The sequence below is a fragment of the Ranitomeya variabilis genome, chromosome 1 (genome assembly GCF_051348905.1).
Source record: "Ranitomeya variabilis isolate aRanVar5 chromosome 1, aRanVar5.hap1, whole genome shotgun sequence".
Lineage (NCBI taxonomy): Eukaryota > Metazoa > Chordata > Amphibia > Anura > Dendrobatidae > Ranitomeya > Ranitomeya variabilis.
In genome coordinates this window covers 269,457,326-269,477,387 of record NC_135232.1, presented here as the reverse complement: position 1 = coordinate 269,477,387, position 20,062 = coordinate 269,457,326, and the positions used below count along the sequence as shown (strand labels likewise).

The window sequence follows — 20,062 nt, the reverse complement described above, 5'->3', positions numbered from 1 at the left end:
AAAATCTGGTTATGACTTCGCAACGGGTTGGCTATTAGGCAGAATGGGCGCAATGAGGTCTACAGCTAACTGTATTAAAAAGAGCAATAGGGCAGGGATGAGCAATTAATTTTCCCAAGGGACAAAAAAGTTAGACAATTTTATGTAGGGTTGAACCAATAGGCTGAAATTTATATCTGCTCAATCTAATATATAAAGGGGTGTGTGTGTGTGTGTCTCTGTATGTATGTATGCATGTATGTATGCATGTATGCATGCATGCACGCATGCATGCACGCATGCATGCATGCATGCATGTATGCATGTCCAGGATTGGCATCTGCACCGTCGCAGCTACAGCAACAAAATTTTGCACAGTCACACGTCTGGACCCTGAGAGCGTCATAGGTTATGTTGTGAGGCAAAATTTTCACCCCGCACGTTCCAATTCACCAAACAAGTTTGCCCCTATCTACATAATGGGGAAAAAGTGAAAGGAAAAAAGTGTTGGAGGCAAATTGACAGCTGCCAGATGTGAACAAGGGGGACTTAAAGAATGAGAGCGATGGCGCCAAAGAGTATATACCGTACAGTTGCTAAGGTGGGGCCCCGACATGGGATACTCACCTCACACGGGGATATGAACACACACAAAATGCGCCACACACTACCACATGCTTGAACACATATACCACCCTCAGCACACATTTCACCACACATACACCTACCTCACCACATAAAAGTCGAAACACATAAGTCGCCACACGCAAGACTCGCCACACGCAAGACTCGCCACACGCAAGACTCGCCACACGCAAGACTCGCCACACGCGCAAAACTCACCTCATGGAAAACTTGCCACACATGCAAAACTTGCACACGTGGAAAAATTGCCACATGCAAAAGGTGCCTCACATAAAACTTGCACATACAACTCGCCACGCGCAAAACTCACCATGCTCAAAACTTGCTGCACACAACTTGCTACACTAACCTGTCACATGCAACTCGACAAAAAGTTGCTACACGCATGTCGCCACACAAAACTCATCTCACAAAAGTCACTACATGAATGTCGCCACACGCAACTCAACACACACAACTTGACACATGAAACTCGCCCTAAAACACACACAAGTCTGGTATTATCCTTCAAAAATAAAAATCTGATTAATAAGCAGACAAACTACAAGAGCAACAAATGTACCATATAGGAATCCGGCAGCTGTCAGTCACATGACCTGTCTATTTTGTATATGTGTGAGCTAATATATACTGCCGGGGGGAGGGCTTCCTGTTGGCTGGGGATTTATCAGGCTGCCAATAGCAACCAATCACAGCTCAGCTTCTATTTTGCTACAGTTAATTAATCTGAGCTCTGATTGGTTAATATAGGTAACAAAGGACATTCTCAGTATAACAAAGCTTGTACTATATACAGGAGGAGATGACATACAGGTATGTACAAAATACAGGAGGAGATGACATGCAGGTATATACTATATACAGGGGACATGACATACAGGTATATACAGGAGATGAAATACAAGTATATACTCTATACAGGGGAGATGACATGCAGGTATATACTGAGGAGAAAATGAGTTTTGAGGTGAAAATGAGAGGTGTGAGGTGAAGATGAAGAGGCTTGAGTGCAAAATGAGAAGAGTGAGGGGAAGATAGTGGAGTGATCAGAAAATGACAGGTGTGAGGTCAAAATTACAGGTGTTAGGGGGGAAATTGAGAGGAGTGAGAGGGAAAATGAGAGGTGGGAGGGGCAAATGAGAGGTGTGAGGGGGAAAAGGAAAGGGGTGAGGGGGAAAATGAGCGATGTGAGGGGGAAAATGAGAGAAGTCAGGCGCTATAACTTACCACAGTTGGTTACTATGCCCGGGCAACGCCGGGCTCTTCAGCTAGTATTAAAATAAAATTAATCTGAATGTGTATTATTATTAATAATAATGCCTTATATATAGCATTCTTTAATGCTGTATATCTGCCTCCAATCAGACCTGTAAGAGAAGAAAAATAACTTATAATCAACTGAGGGGCACTCCGGTCCGAGGGATGTCGCTCTTCTAGGCCCAGCACCTCCCATCTTCTTGTGATGCCACCCTCCTTCTTGGTTATTGTGGATGATGCGTCACTGCATCATCCACAGTTTGCTCAGCATCGGGAAAGGTCAGAGAGCCCAGCGCCTGCACACTGCAGGATTTTGCTCTGCCCTCAACAGGGCAGATAAGTACGCATGCGCAGGAGCACAATGCCGAGCAGACTGTGTGGATGATGCATTAGAGAATGATATATATAAGCCCTGAAAGGCAGTGACCGTAACTCGTATCGGCCAAATCTGGTGACAGGTTCCCTTTAAATGAATGCTGATAACTGTAAAGCGCTGTGAAATTAATGTCGCTATATAAGGGAATAAAATTAATAAATAAATGGTGGAAGAGGGAGCAAACAACTCCTTGTTCCACCTCTATTCACATATCTGCATCCAAAGGATGATGATAAGGGGGAAATAGAGTAGATGGGCAGGGGAGGGCATGGTGCAGCCAATGACCATTGTTTCCAGTCCTTTGACTGTCTTTTTCTGACAGGAACAGGTTTATCTTAGAATATGTGTACACAACATCTTTTACACATATGTTTCCCTGCTTGGTTTTCCAAGAGGAAGATGATTCAATACATTAGTGTTTTTGTCCTGAAATATCATTATTTGCATCTTTTTGGCCAGTTCCTGAGAGATTTTGTTCAGCATTTTAGCAACGGGCTTTTTAAGCGCTTTTGGGTTGCCTTATGTGTTTTTTTTTTATCTATTGAACAATGGAGAAACTGAATCTGAAACGAAAATTGTCAAAAAGATGTTATGGCATTTTACGACCTGAAGAATGGATGGGTCACTTTAAGCCACATGGTGTTTTTTGAAAGCTGAAACTGATAGAAGATGCTCCAAATAAAGTGGCTTTTCTCTAAAAATTAATTCTCTTTGAGCGTTTAGTGTACAAATAAGTTATTGACGGAATGAGTACGAATAACGTCCCCTTATCCAGGGAAGCAGGTTACCACTGGACATCTGCAAGTTTAGCATAGCTTTTACATTACGACCAGTGTCAGACTAGGTTAGCAAAGGCCCACCAGTAACTTATTCTTAGGGCACACTGTTCAGTTACATGCAAAAATAACCTGACCCTAGTAAGTTTTGCTTCTTTGTAATATTAACTTGGCTAGATTGTTTAATGAATCATTAGATAATCCGTTTTCTGTAAATTGTGAATCAAGTGTATTACCACTATTTATTTGCACTCCTTCGCATGGGCCCACCAGAGGATTCTCCTTTTCTCCTGTGTGCCAGTCCGAGCCTGATTACGACTGACAAGTTGATTCGAGTAGATATTAACACCAAAAATGTAAATCACTGTAAAAGAAAAATTTGAACCAGCTCACCACATCCTGTGTTATGTAGTCCAGTATGCACAGAATGATGTTCTGACCAAACCGTGAAGTATAGAGATAAGTAGAAAAAAATTCCAACTTCTGGCAACAATCCATAAAAATATGAAAATCCTCTATTAAAAGACACAAATTCCATGGCGCATTGCGGGAGACAGAAAACATGGTGACGCGTTTCGAATGCCAACAGCATTCTTCCTCAAGGAACACTGAAATTATAGGACCTGATGTAACCCAGAAAACAAAAGTGACCTTGAAGATGGAGAAAGAATGTGCCAAAACCATTAACACCACAAATAAACAACAGCTGGGTAGGAATAAAGGCCCCTGTCTCACATAGCGATTTACCAACGATCACGACCAGCGATACGACCTGGCCGTGATCGTTGGTAAGTCGTTGTGTGGTCGCTGGGGAGCTGTCACACAGACAGCTCTCTCCAGCGACCAACGATCAGGGGAACGACTTCGGCATCGTTGAAACTGTCTTCAACGATGCCGAAGTCCCCCTGCAGCACCCGGGTAACCAGGGTAAACATCGGGTTACTAAGCGCAGGGCCACGCTTAGTAACCCGATGTTTACCCTGGTTACCAAAACAAACAAACAGTACATACTCACCATCTGATGTCCGTCAGGTCCCTTGCCGTCTGCTTCCTGCTCTGACTGAGTGCCGCCTCACAGTGAGAGCACAGCACAGCAGTGACGTCACCGCTGCGCTCTGCTCTCACTGTACGGCCGGCAGTCAGTCAGAGCAGGAAGCAGACGGCAAGGGACCTGACGGACATCAGATGGTGAGTATGTACTGTTTGTTTTTTTTTACATTTACGCTGGTAACCAGGGTAAACATCGGGTTACTAAGTGCGGCTCTGCGCTTAGTAACCAGATGTTTACCCTGGTTACCAGTGAAGACATCACTGGATCGGTGTCACACACACCGATTCAGCGATGTCAGCGGGACCTCAACGACCAAAAAAAGGTCCAGGCCATTCCGACACGACCAGCAATCTCACAGCAGGGGCCTGATCGCTGGTACGTGTCACACATAGCGAGATCGCTACTGAGGTCGCTGTTGCGTCACAAAACTTGTGACTCAGCAGCGATCTCGCTATGTGAGACGGGGCCTTAAGTCTCAGTGACTTATCCAGTGTCACTTAAGGTACCATCACACTCAGCAACTTTGCAACGAGAACGACAACAATCCGTGACGTTGCAGGGTCCTGGATAGCGATCTCGTTGTGTTTGACACGCAGCAGCGATCTGGATCTCGCTGTGCCATCGCTGGTCGGAGCTAGAAGTCCAGAACTTTATTTCGTCGCCAGGTCGGCGTGTATCGTCATGTTTGACATCAAAAGCAACGACGATAACAATGGATGTAATGGAGCTAACAACCAGCGAGAACGAGGTGAGTCGCCGTTACGTCACTGGATCGCTCCTGCATCGTTCTGGAGCTGCTGTGTTTGACGTCTCTACAGCGACCTAAACAGCGACGCTCCAGCGATCTAGTTTAGGTCGGATCGTTGTCTATATCGCTGCAGCGTCACTGAGTGTGACGGTACCCAAGTGTGTAAGATCCTCTAATCTTCAGGTAAAACTGATTATGACACTGATTAGCTCCATGGCACTTGTGCAGCGCCCCAGAGTCCTGGTCGTTGCAGTACTGATGCTCCGCCGCTAAGGGGGGCTATGGTACGTCTGATGGCACTGAAGGAGTTCACCTGACCAGGTATCACAGACACCAATGCACTTCACAGTCTGGCCTCCAGGGGGAGCTAAGGGTACTATGTATTAGGCCACTCCTCACAATCTGGTAAAACTGGGGGTTGGATAGGAAGTTAGACAGAAGCTGACTGGGTTGGAGCCAGGCAACATCCTGTGGCAGAGGGTGTTGCAGGGGAAGATTCAGGGGGGTCTCTGTCAGGGGTGGGATCCTGACAGAGGCCTAGCGAACAGACAGAACGTTACGGGACCGCGCCTGCACGAGATAGCGGCGGTGCCCTAAGAAAGGACAAGAAGCGAGGTTTATTGTGCTGAGTGAGAAACGAGATCAACGCAACAAGGAGAAACACCAGTAGGAGTCATGCTGTGAGACAAGGCAACATCCTACTGAGGCGCGCAGCCGGTGGCCGGAACACCGAGGAAGTATAGAGCTCCAGGCCTAACTTCAAACCTACGGCAGGACAGTCAGTTATAGGTGGGCTGTCTCACCCAAATCACCTAAGACGACATAGGGGGCAACAACAGGAGAGGGGCGACACTAGGGTCCAGGAAGAGCTCCGAGCCTACCCGTCATACGGGTGCGTCCTAGCCATATCATCTGGGGGACGAAGAAGAACATCATAATCGAGTTGTGAGGGAACTTCAGAAACAGACAACAGTTGTGGGGACTATCCCGTAAGCACAGCAGGGGAGGACCACAACACACAAGCACTAGAAGGTAGGCACAGATTTCCACCTGCAAAGGGAACTCTGGAGGTGACATCGGACCGGCCGGACTTGCGCAGCCTGGTTAACCATATTCCGGACTGAGGATCCTGAAGCCTTCAGTAAAGAGGTAAAGAGACTGCAACCTGGTGTCCTTGTTATTTACTGTGACCTGCACCGCACCACTACAACATCATCACCACCCACACCTTTCATTGGGCGCCCCTCAGCAGGGTCACGGACCGGGTCTAGCCACCGTGACAACCCCAGAGCAGAGACTCGGAGGCCCGGTACAGGGTACCCCTCGGCCCTGCGGCAGTGGGGGCGCTACACTTGTGCTGAACACAGGGAATCACCAGCTCTATTGGACAGAATATCCAATAATTGACATAAGTGACAGTAGTGTAGTTAAAAAAAATAAAAAAATAAAAAAATGAATATATGGAAAAGGCGGTAGACAGTTTAGTGCACTTTCTGGATTCAGTAGTTTGTGCATTCTCAAAGACACTTCTTCATTTTACTTGTATAGCACCATCATATCCCTTAGTGCTTAAAGGTACCGTCACATTAAGCGACGCTGCAGCGATATCAACAACGATGCCGATCGCTGCAGCGTCGCTGTTTGGTCGCTGGAGAGCTGTCACACAGACAGCTCTCCAGCGACCAACGATGCCGAAGTCCCCGGGTAACCAGGGTAAACATCGGGTTACTAAGCGCAGGGCCGCGCTTAGTAACCCGATGTTTACCCTGGTTACCATTGTAAATGTAAAAAAAAAACCACTACATACTCACCTTCTGATGTCCGTCAGGTCCCTGGCCGTCTGCTTCCCGCACAGACTGAGCGCCGGCCGTAAAGTAAAAGCAGAGCACAGCGGACGTCACCGCTGTGCTGTGCTTTACGGCCGGCGCTCACAGTCAGTGCGGGAAGCCAGGGCCAGGGACCTGACAGACATCAGAAGGTGAGTATGTAGTGGGTTTTTTTACATTTACAATGGTAACCAGGGTAAATATTGGGTTACTAAGCGCGGCCCTGCGCTTAGTAACCCGATATTTACCCTGGTTACCATTGTAAAACATTGCTGTCATCGTTGCTTTTGCTGTCAAACACAACGATACACGCCGATCTGACGACCAAATAAAGTTCTGGACTTTCAGCAACGACCAGCAATATCACAGCAGGATCCAGATCGCTGCTGCGTGTCAAACACAACTATATCGCTATCCAGGACGCTGCAACGTCACGGATCGCTGTCGTTATCGTTGCAAAGTCGTTTAGTGTGAAGGTACCTTTACAGACATCAATCTAAATTCCCTATCAGTAGGTCTTTGGAGTGTGGGAGGAAACTGGGAAACCCAAGCAAACACGGGGAGAACATGCAAACTGTTTGTTTGCAAATGTTGGTCTTTGGTGAGATGTCTTTGGTGAGATTTGAGTCCAGGACTCCAGCGCAACAAACAACAACCTCAGAGGCAATTGTTATGCCAGTTTTTTTAGGTTTTTGAAAAAATGACAAAAAAAGTGGAAAAAAAAGCACAAGCTTGTGCATCAGATTGCTGATGTCTCATAGCTCTTGCAGGTACTTTGAAAAGCAGCTTTTAATTTGCATTTAAAAAAAAAAAAAAAAAAAAACACAGCAAAGACACAGCGTGTGAATATAGCCTTATAAAGAATATTACAGTTCGTTATAAAAACTATATTTTGCAGTTTTGGAGCCAAGTCATAAACATATCTTTTCTTGGAGAAAAAGCCAAAACTCACACACAACTATAAGAAGAAAAAGTCATGTGCAAGAAGGTTTAGTAACTAAAATGAAACTTTTCATCAGTAATGACTTTAGATCCTTTGCCCAAACAATTGCTTTTGTTAGGATTGCTTTATGCAGAAAAAGAAGTTTTAATAGTCTTGGCAGTGGAGCAGTTACTGTTTGCACAGCGAGTCTGTTTGATGTGGGGTTGTGTGTTAATGAAGCCGCTGTCTGATATTTAAGAGTGCTCAATCCACAAGCAGCTGATGGGAGCTAGGGGAGCCATCAAGTGTTGGGGAAAGATGCCAAACCCCTTCCACAAGAACTTTAACACCTCTCTCAGTGCTCCCAGAGGGAAACAATGGTTATTGATTGGGATAGATTAAAGCTGCCAAGAAATGGGTTTCCTGAGGCTGGGAAGAAAAGTGAAAATGTGGAAGCTCTATTGTTATGTGAAAAGGCATCAAACTGCATTGTGATGGACCAAGTATCTATGCGATTCAGAGTGAGGAATTTTATTAATGTCTGTTACCTTCCTTTACCATAGGTAGCATTCACTACTGGTATCCTTGTGTACCTGAATGACAGTGGCAATCCAAAGCAGCCATTTGTAGAGGAAAATTGTGGAATTCTTAATGACAGGGCATGGGCATGATAAAACTCAAAAGCGTTTATTGCATATGGACTTCTGCAAATTGAGTTTGTGATGCATTGGTCTGGTGCAGAGCTAAAGTTATGAGGGGTGCAGATGTAGGGGGTCTCTCCTGGACCGTTGTGACTTATTGGGTCCAAAGGCCCCACTGCCACACAATACCTATTCCAAATGGCAGAGTGTGGCTATAAGAAGTCTACACACGCGGACAGTTTTTTTGCCTCAAATAAATCATAAGAATCAATCATTTCAGTACTTTTTCAACCTTTAATATCACCCATAATCTCTACAATTCGATTGAAAAACAAATCTCGTCAGGTGGAAAAAGAAAAATGAAGAGCTAAAATTATGTGGTTGCATAAATTTGCAACCACTTTCAAACTTTCAGTATCTAGTCAATATTTCACATCAGTATTTGTAAGCCGAAATCATGAGTGGAACAATCAGAGGAAAATATGTGCACTACTGCATTTTTCATCCAGTCTGGGTTTTGGCTTCCAAATACTGATATAAAATACTGACCGCATATTGAGACGTGTGAATGTGGTCTTAACCCTTTCCCCCTGAAGCCTACTTTCATCTTCATGACCAGGCCAAATTTTACAATTCTGACCAGTGTCACGTTATTGTTATGAGGTAATCACTCAGCAGCACCTCCCAAAAGCGACTAGAGATGAGCGAACCTTTTAAGGTTCGGTTTGGCGAATGTCCCGTTGTTCGCCAAACAGTTCATCGAACATATCCAAACTCTGAATTCAATGGGAGGCAAAGCCAAACACCTAAACACCTAAGGAGGGGCCAAAAGCTGCCCAAACATCTCAAATTAGGGGCAGACACCAGGAAAAGTGGCATCAATTGACCCAGAGTACAAATCGTATAATTGTGTAGCATGGATGCGTGGGACAGGGCTTGGTCCAGCATTTCTAGCTTAAACATTGATCAGTAACAGGTGGATGAGTTACAGGTGTAGGCCTGGTGTTCTGAGAGGCCTGACAAATTCAGGCAACACATGAAGGAGACCCAACTTGGATTTCAAACATTTCCAAAAATTAGGGGCAGACACCTGGAATAGTGGCATCAATTGACCCACAGTAGAAATTTGATAATGACACAGCAGCAGTCAGCTATGGACCAAGCATGAGGTATCAAGGTCTGAGCCAGTATTTACAGATTTGAATTTAAGTTTTCATTAAGATGAGGTGGGTGGGGCTAATGCAAGCCTGTTGTGCTGGGAGCCCTGATACCTCATGCAGCAGCTCAAACTGCTTTTCTTCTCAGCCACACTCAGGTGGCACAAATATCAGCTTTGTAAACTACTATTAGAAACATTTAAAGATCGTAACACAGGTAGTTGACTGAAAGTAAGTGGAGGCCTGTCGGTCTAGGAGCCCTACTGCTACAGGCAACACACATCAAGGAGACCAAACTTGGAGTCAAAACAATAAAAAAAAAAATTATTGCCACACACCACTAAAGTGGCATCAATTTCCCAGAGTAGAAATTGACACCCCTTCCACTACAGGCAGCCCTCCAGATGGAGACCCAAGACCCAACTTTGAGTCTCCAAAAATGTTTGTAACATCAGCCGCAACAGCATGCACCAAAGCCATGACAAAGGGGTCACAGTTTGCAATAACACAATCAATGCAGCGCACAAAACTACACCATCGCCAAGTCTACCCCATCTGCAACTGGGGTGCAAAAGACATTGGAGATCCATGACGTAGATTAAACCAAATAGCATAGAAACTGGAATATATGTCAAATATCTCAACCAAAAGCAAATAATATATCACTAAAATATAACTTATTAAATTTAAGGTAAAATTACCAATAAATCAGGGTCAAAGGTTAGAACAGCACAATCTTAACACAAAGGAAAGATGAACGAGGGGAGGGGAGTGCGAGCTCCCCCTTTCTTGCCCTACCTTGCCGCGGAGGTTGGCACCCTAAGTTCAACATGGCGCCCCCACTCAACGTCGGCTATCCCTTATGACCCTCAAGGGAGGAACTAACAGAAACAACCATCACCAATAATGAAGTTATAAAGTGCAGTACATTAGTTTGCATCAGTATAAATTCTCTGTGTTCTTTTCTGAGATGATATAGCAGAGACTCTCAGAAATTAACTTCTTGATACCAACAAGTTAATGATTTTACTTATGGCAAAATATATTCTGGGATAAAGAGCAATAGTGGTTTGAGAGGAACAAAAGAAATCGACCATAATGAGATCTATCCACATATCTTTAGATTCACCACTTTTTAGCAATAGGTTCTTTATAAAGATTTAAATAAAGGTAAACCCCTTAAGATGGTCTTCAAGCTTGTCGTTTCGATACTCCAGCATTCGCGTGTGATGCGGGGGGAAACCAGGGTAATTGGGGTGCCACATCTGAAGATTGTACTGTATGTTAAGGTGGAGAGACCACTTGATGCAGCGCCTGACATCAACTGGAGCCATGCTTTTTCTGGCCCTCATCTACAAGGCATACCACTGTGCAATTGCTAAAATGGAGTCAAGTAGCCCGTCCAGTAACAGATGTCAGTGTTCGTTCAATAGAGCTTTCAGTAACGTTACCACCTAACCACCGTACACCAAGCCTTTTCCCCCCTTCCACCACAACCTCGCTTTTTTCCCCACTCATGCCGTATGTACCCTTCCCCTCTTAAACGGTTTCATAATCCTAGGACCAGACCTGTCAGTCACCTGTCACTAAATTAGTAATCCGTATTTATTTGCCAAGATAGTGTGTCTAGACCACACTATTAGCAGAAAGGATTTAGATTCTGAAATGTGACCTGGTGTCTGGCCCATACTATTGGCAGAAAGGATTTATTTTCTGAAATGTGGCCTGGTGTCTGGCCCACACTATTAACATAAATGATTTAGATGCTGGAAGGTCAATTTCACACAGTATCCCATCTATCTGACTACTGGCAGCAGCCTGTGCACTGTTACACTGACAAAATGGCACAAAAACAACATGGCTGCTTTTTGTATGGAGAGGGACATGTGACTTTGGCAGCCAATGACAATAGCCCTGGTGTCTGGACGTTGTGGATAGTTTCTGCTCCCCGATTGGCTGCCGGAAAAACAATCCACCACTACTTTGACCTCTCCCCACCCCCTCATCATACAGCACCACTATCCCAGCCAAAGTCCTAACTAAAGCATTAGTGGAAGCTATGATTTACCAAGCTTTGGATGAATTTTGACAATTTTGAGGAAAAATGCTTCGGAATCCGAACACTAATCCGAAAGTGCAATGTGCGTGCCGAAATTTTAGATTGGCATACGTTTTCTGAACAAGTTCACTCCTCTCTATAAAAGTGACACCATTTTACAAATTACACCTCTCAATGAATTCATCTAGGGGTGCAGTGATCATATTGACACCTCAGATATGTCACAGAATTTTATACCATTGGGTAGTGACGAAACACTGGTATTACATACCTGGTAATGTGTTTTTTCATGAGACGTGACGGCACCACGAGAGAGGGGATCCGCCCATCAAGGACAGGAAACCTTCAAGATAAAAGGGGCGGCTCCTCTCTCCACATCAGTTGTTTTACAGAGTACGAGAGGAACTCCGCAGGTTAGTGTACACATAAATACATCCTATACAGTTCTATTCACCGATACCCCAGGGAGTGTATAATACAAATAATGCTAATAATGCACCCAACTAATGACGTGATCAAAAGGGTGGGAATATAAGGGTGCCGTCATGTCTCATGAAAAAACACATTACCAGGTATGTAATACCCGTGTTTTTCCATCATACATGACGGCACCATGAGAGAGTTACAGAGATTTGTATTCTTTTAGGGAGGGATCACTGATTGTAACACTCTTCTCCCAAATGTGAGATCAGAGGTAGCAGATAGGTCTAGCCTATAATGTTTAAAAAATGTAGACAGAGAGGACCAAGTGGCCGCCTTACAGATTTGGTTGATGGTAGCATCTGCTCTCTCCACCCATGACGTCGCCATGGCCCTCGTGGAGTGGGCTTTCAGACCCTGTGGAACAACCCTGCCTGCACTACTATACGCTAGAATAATGGCCTCTCTCACCCATCTAGCGATAGTCTGTTTTGAGGCTTTAAGGCCCTTCCTTGACCCCTGAAACGAAACAAAGCCCTCTGTTTCCTCCAGGATTTTGTCCTCTCTAAATACTGTAGGATACATCTCCTGACATCTAGGCAATGGAGTCTCTCCTCTTTATTGTTACTAGGATTGGGACAGTAAGAGGGTAGGGTTATATCCTGAGCCCTATGGAACCTTGATACCACTTTGGGGAGATATGCCGGATCTAATTTTAATACAACCCTATCGTCCATAATTTGTGTGTAAGGGGGCTCAGCTGACAACACGTGTAAATCCCCCACCCTACGGGCCGATGTAAGTGCCACTAACAAAGCTGTCTTTAATGTCAGTACTTTATCTGATGTTGTATTTAACGGCTCAAAGGGGCTTTCTGTCAAAGCTGTCAATACTAAATTTAGATCCCATGGTGGAGGAGTAGGGGATGAAACAGTCAGCTCTACTACAGGCTTGGATAAACCTCACCACCCACCTATTGCTTACCAGGTCACAGTTGATTAAGGCTGCTAAGGCTGAAATGTGTACTTTGAGGGCACTAACAGCAGGGCCGTATTTGCCACTAGGGACTTGAGAGCACGTGCCTAGGGCGGGGCGATGGGGGGGGGGGGCGGCACCTGAGCAGGTGTGCGTGTTTTTTTTCTTTTTTTATTATAAAGTCCGGTCCGGCCGGGGTCATCTTAAACACCCCCCCCGCCCGCCGCTGCCTCCTTGCCCCCTTGAAGACATCATGATACGGTATGATTGATTCATACTCACCTCACCTGCTCCAGCGATGCCTGGTCTGCTCTCAGTGACTGCACGCCCTCGCCTCGTCCTGTGTGAGCGGTCACATGGTGCCGTTCATTAAGGTTCATGAATATGCATGCATATTCATGAACTTAATGAGCGGTACCACCTGACCGCGGCGCTCACACAGGACGAGTGTGCTGCGCCGCCGCCGGGAGTCGGGACAGAGGTGGAGCCGGGATTCTGTTCTTCTGCGCGGTGTGAGGTGAGTATGATATGATGACAGCCAGGGAGGATGGGGGGAGCTGGGGAGGATGAAGCAGGACCGTGAATGGGGAGCGACGGGGCAGCCGATGAGCCACGCATGGGGGGATGGGAGATGAGTGACTGAGCCACCCATGCATACAGGGAGGGAGGGGGAGATGAGCCACGAATAGGGGAGGGGGAGATGAGCCATGCATGGGGGGGGGGGATGGGAGATGAGCCAGAGCCATCCATGCATACAGTGAGGGAGGTGGAGATGAGCCACGCATACAGCCAGGGAGGGGGAGATGAGCCACGCATACAGCCTACATGGGGGGATGGGAGATGACGAGCCTGAGCCACCCATGCATACAGGTAGGGGGAGATGAGCCACGCATACAGGGGGGGTGGGAGATGAGCCTGAGCCACCCATGCATACAGGGAGGGAGGGGGAGATGAGACACGCATTCAGGGGGGGGGGATGGGAGATGAGCCTGAGCCACCCATGCATACAGGGAGGGAGGGGGAGATGAGCCACGCATACAGCCTACAGGGGGGATGGGAGATGACGAGCCAGAGCCACCCATGCATACAGGGAGGGGGAGATAAGCCACGCATACAGGGGGGATGGGAGATGAGCCTGAGCCACCCACGCATACAGGGAGGGAGGGGGAGATGAGCCACGCATAGGGGGATGGGAGATGAGCCAGAGCCACCCATGCATACAGGGAGGGGGAGATGAGCCTGAGCCACCCATGCATACAGGGAGGGGGAGAATTATGAGCCATGCATACAGGAGGGGGGATATGAGCCATGCATACAGGGGGGAATTATGAGCCATGCATACAGGGGGGGAATTATGAGCCATGCATACAGGGGGGGAATTATGAGCCATGCATACAGGAGGGGGGGGAATACGAGCCATGCAAACAGGAGGGGGGAGTATGAGCCATGCATACAGGAGGAGGGGAGAATATGAGCCATGCATACAGGAGGGGGGATATGAGCCATGCATACAGGAGGGGGAGATATGAGCCATGCATACAGGGGGGGAATTATGAGCCATGCATACAGGGGGGGAATTATGAGCCATGCATACAGGGGGGAATTATGAGCCATGCATACTGGAGGGGGGGGGAATATGAGCCATGCATACAGGAGGGGGGAATATGAGCCATACATACAGGAGGAGGGGAGAATATGAGCCATGCATATAGGATGGGAGGAAGATGAGCCATGCATACAAGATGGGAGGGGGGCATTATACACTATTGAGCATCATGTGGGGTCATTATACAGTATGGAGCATCATGTGTGGTCATTATACAGTATGGAGCATCATGTGTGGCCCTTATAAAGTATGGAGCATCATGTGTGGCCATTATACAGTATGGAGCATCATGTGTGGCCATTATACAGTATGGAGCATCATGTGTGGCCATTATACAGTATGGAGCATCATGTGTGGCCATTATACAGTATGGAGCACTGTGTGGCCATTATACAGTATTGAGCATCATGTGCGGCCATTATACAGTATTGAGCATCATATGTGGCCATTATACAGTATTGAGCATCATGTGTGGCCATTATACAGTATGGAGCATCATGTGTGGCCATTATACAGTATGGAGCACTGTGTGGCCATTATACAGTATTGAGCATCATATGTGGCCATTATACAGTATTGAGCATCATGTGTGGCCATTATACAGTATGGAGCATCATGTGTGGCCATTATACAGTATGGAGCACTGTGTGGCCATTATACAGTATGGAGCACTGTGTGGCCATTATACAGTATGGAGCATCATGTGTGGCCATTATACAGTATTGAGCATCATGTGTGGCCATTATACAGTATTGAGCATCATGTGTGGCCATTATACATTATGGAGCATCATGTGTGGCCATTATACAGTATGGAGCATCATGTGTGGCCATTATACATTATGGAGCATCATGTGTGGCCATTATACAGTATGGAGCATCATGTGTGGCCATTATACAGTATGGAGCACCATGTGTGGCCATTACAGTATGGAGCACTGTGTGGCCATTATACAGTATTGAGCATCATGTGTGGCCATTATACAGTATTGAGCATCATGTGTGGCGATTGTACAGTATGGAGCACTGTGTGGCCATTATACAGTATGGAGCATCATGTGTGGCCATTATACAGTATGGAGCACTGTGTGGCCATTATACAGTATGGAGCATCATGTGTGGCCATTATAAAGTATGGAGCATCGTGTGTGGCCATTATACAGTATTGAGCATCATGTGGGGCCATTATACAGTATTGAACATCATGTGGGGTCATTATACAGTATGGAGCATCATGTGGGGCCATTGTGCATACAGGGAGGGGGAGATAAGCCACGCATACAGGGGGGATGGGAGATGAGCCTGAGCCACCCACGCATACAGGGAGGGAGGGGGAGATGAGCCACGCATAGGGGGATGGGAGATGAGCCAGAGCCACCCATGCATACAGGGAGGGGGAGATGAGCCTGAGCCACCCATGCATACAGGGAGGGGGAGAATTATTAGCCATGCATACAGGAGGGGGGATATGAGCCATGCATACAGGGGGGAATTATGAGCCATGCATACAGGGGGGAATTATGAGCCATGCATACAGGGGGGAATTATGAGCCATGCATACAGGGGGGAATTATGAGCCATGCATACAGGGGGGAATTATGAGCCATGCATACAGGAGGGGGGGGGAATATGAGCCATGCATACAGGAGGGGGGATATGAGCCATGCATACAGGAGGGGGAGATATGAGCCATGCATACAGGAGGGGGAGATATGAGCCATGCATACAGGGGGGGAATTATGAGCCATGCATACAGGGGGGAATTATGAGCCATGCATACAGGGGGGAATTATGAGCCATGCATACTGGAGGGGTGGGGAATATGAGCCATGCATACAGGAGGGGAGAATATGAGCCATGCATATGGGATGGGAGGAAGATGAGCCATGCATACAAGATGGGAGGGGGGCATTATACACTATTGAGCATCATGTGGGGTCATTATACAGTATGGAGCATCATGTGTGGTCATTATACAGTATGGAGCATCATGTGTGGCCCTTATAAAGTATGGAGCATCATGTGTGGCCATTATACAGTATTGAGCATCATGTGTGGCCATTATACAGTATGGAGCATCATGTGTGGCCATTATACAGTATGGAGCATCGTGTGGCCATTATACAGTATGGAGCACTGTGTGGCCATTATACAGTATTGAGCATCATGTGTGGCCATTATACAGTATTGAGCATCATGTGTGGCGATTGTACAGTATGGAGCATCATGTGTGGCCATTATACAGTATGGAGCATCATGTGTGGCCATTATACAGTATGGAGCACTGTGTGGCCATTATACAGTATGGAGCATCATGTGTGGCCATTATAAAGTATGGAGCATCGTGTGTGGCCATTATACAGTATTGAGCATCATGTGGGGCCATTATACAGTATTGAACATCATGTGGGGTCATTATACAGTATGGAGCATCATGTGGGGCCATTATACAGTATGGAGCACTGTGTGGCCATATTTTTTTTGGTTATAATTATTGTATATGAAACACTGATCAGCAGTGCTAAATGGGTGTGGTTGGGACTTGGATATGGGTGTGACTAGTTGTGAAATGGGTGTGGTCAGAGGCGTGGCCTAAAATTTGCCGCGGCACACGTAGTGCGCCGCAACCTTTATACCTCTTTCCCTTCAAGAGTTGGGAGGTATGGTACCGCATTTGCCAGATCACAGCAAGTGCCGCAAATCCCATAGGGAATGAATGAAGCCAAACGCAGTGTTGCCGTAAGTGATCCGTTACGCGGCAGATGTGAAAAAACTGCCCGATCTGCTGCAAAAGGCTATTTTCACAACAGCGATTCTTGCCAAAGTCACTGCCGATAGTGTCATACTCACCAATGGGGAGGCAGCGCTAAAAGTGCCTAGGGCAGCAGAAACTCTAAATACGGCCCTGACTAACAGCTAACCCCAGATCTAAGCCCTTTTGCAGGAACTCCAGTATTGCCACTATCGGGACCTCCCCTTCCCATATTGGCCCTGAACTGGACAGGAATTTCTTCCATATTCTCTCATAGATCTTGGTCGTTACTGGTTTTCTGCTACTAAGCAAGGTGGATATTAAACCAGCTGAGAACCCTTCTTTCTCTAACAACGACCGTTCAAATGCCAGGCTGTCAAATGTAGCCCGGAATTCTGCGGGTGGTTGAAGGGACCCTGCGTCTACACTGGGTCTTCCCCACATGTGCACTATCCGTTGAAAAATTGACTTTTTTAGGGACCATTCCCCTTGCCTCAAGTGGTTCCTGCTTAAAAAGTCTGCCTTTATATTGTCCACACCTCGAATATGCAGGGCCGATAATGAAAGGAAATGCCTTTCGGCTAGAGACATGAGTCTTCTGGTTATGTGCATCAGTGACCGAGACCGGGTGCCCCCCTGGTGGTTCACGTATGCGACTGCTGTTCGGTTGTCCGATAAGACTCTCACATGATGCCCTGTCAAGTGTGGAAGTAATCTCTCTAGCGCCTTTTCTATTGCTAGGAGTTCCCACTCGTTTGAGGATAGATTTTTCTCCTCTTGAGCCTATAGTGTGTCTGAGTGAGCTCCCCACCCCCATGGACTGGCATCCGTTGTGATTACTTGGGAGGCTTTGTAAGTCCAGGGAACTCCTCTTGAAGATGACTATCTTTAACCACCATCTGAGTGATTGGAGCACAGAGAGTGGGAGAATGAGCTTCTGCTCTAGCTGCCCCTGAAGTTCCAGGTTGTTCTGCAGCACACACCATTGCAGTTCTCTTGCATGGAACTGGGCCTATTTTACTGCCGGTATGCAGGAGGTTAGAGACCCCAACACCGACATGGCTCTTAAAGTCATCTCTGTTTTTTTTAATGTGGACATAATCATTTGTTTGATCTTTTCCTCTTTTCCCTCTGGGAGGCGACATTCCTGCACCACGGAGTCTACTGTTATCCCTAGGAAATTCTGGACCATTGCTGGCTCTAGTTTGGATTTCTTAAGGTTCAGTTGCCATCCTAGTGTCTGTAGAGTGTCCATCACTATTCTGACCTGCTCCTGACAGTGAGAGAAGTTTTTCGCCACTATCAGGAAGTTGTCTAAGTAGGGTATTATCACAGTGTCTTTTTCTCGGAGATGTGCTGTGACCTCTGCAATCAGTTTTGTAAATACCCGTGGGGCTGTTGCTATCCCAAAGGGCAGAGCCCTGTATTGAAAGTGACGCAACTGAGACCCCATCTGAACTGCCACTCTGAAACTGACAATCTTGTTGTCTGATTGGGACGTGATAATAAGCGTCCTTGAGGTCTAGGACGGACATATAACACTGGGGATATAGAAGTTTCACCGCTGATTTTATGGTTTCCATTTTGAATGATGGTATTATAAGAAATTTGTTGAGGCCTTTTAAGTTTATTATTGTCCTCCAAGAATTGTCCGGTATTTTTTATGAGAAAAAGAGGGGAATAAAATCCTTCCGTCCTTTCCTCTATAGGAACTTCTTCCAAGACGTGCTTGTCTAGGAGTGACGTTACCTCCCCCTCCAGACTGTTTTGTTTCTCTTGGGAGGACTGTACCAGGGTCTGCATATATCTTCTTGGAGGCCAGTGGTGGAATTTTAGTTTTAGGCCTGATCCTATGATCTGTCAGATCCATACGCTGGATGAGATCCTCTCCCAGGCTGGAAGGAAGTGAGAGAGCCTCCCTCCCACCTGAGAAGGACCGTCACTGGGAGGGTTTCTTGGTGTCCCTGGGGGACTTGCCAAAATAGAAGCCTTTTCCTCCCCTGGACCGCTTGAAGTTGCTCCTGTCTCGGTCTCTATACTGCTGCCTTCGGAATTTTTGGCCTCTCCGAAAGGAGCGCCGAAAGGGCTGAAATGACTGCTTAGGAAAATTCTTTTTGTCACCAGCTTTTTCTAATACTTCGTCTAATGCCGGTCCAAACAGGAATTTCCCCTCACATGGTAAAGAGCAAAGCTTCATCTTTGCCTGAGTATCTCCTGGCCAGCATTTAAGCCATACGGCACGGCGTCCTGTGTTGGCTAAAGCTGCTGATTTTGCTGCCAGTCTAGAAACACTGCCGCTGCTCTCATGGTTGGTATTGCCTCTAGGAGAGTTTCTCTGGGAACTTTTTGTTCTACCTGTTCCTCCAGGTTGTCTATCCAGATTTTAAGGGATCTGGCTACACAAGTGGCCGTGATAGCTGGCCTTAGTGCCCCTGCCGAGGCTTCCCATGCTGTTTTCAGGGAACTGTCCACCTTCCTATCCAGAGGTTCTTTTAGAGAACCTAGATCCTCGAATGGCAGGGAGGATTTTCTGGCAACTTTTGAAATCGCCACATCAATCTTCGGGGCTCTATCCCAAGATGAGGACGCCTCCTCTTCAAAAGGATACCTTCTTTTTAGGGAGGTGGTTATCTGGGACCAGTTCTTCTAGCTGTTCATTAATAGGGAATGACCTCCGTTTCCTCTTTTGCAGACCACTGAACATAAGTTCCTGTGCTGTCTTTTTTGCCTTCTCGTCCACCAGCCCCATGGAACAGCTTTTTATAAGCTTATCCGTAGCCTCTGCTGGAAATGTATCCTCCTCCTCTGAGCTACTATCTGAGCAGCGAGCTGTATCTGAGTCCCACTCTGACTCTGAGGAATCTCTTTGGGAT

General features: G+C 46.6%; 1 protein-coding gene across 4 annotated transcripts in view; it reads right to left on the bottom strand.

Moving 5' to 3' along the window:
- The window catches only part of LOC143814832 (T-box protein VegT-like), a 72,631-nt gene that overhangs the window by 26,485 nt on the left and 26,084 nt on the right, over positions 1 to 20,062 (bottom strand). The window contains exon 2 of one of the 4 annotated variants that reach the window (XM_077293479.1): positions 1,852 to 1,991. The exons of 2 other annotated variants lie outside the window; for them this stretch is intronic. The gene's annotated coding sequence lies outside the window, so the exon portion shown is untranslated. Of the gene's footprint in view, positions 1 to 1,851; positions 1,992 to 3,269; positions 3,359 to 20,062 lie in introns of those variants that run through there. One more of the 4 variants, XM_077293480.1, reaches the window with a different exon arrangement.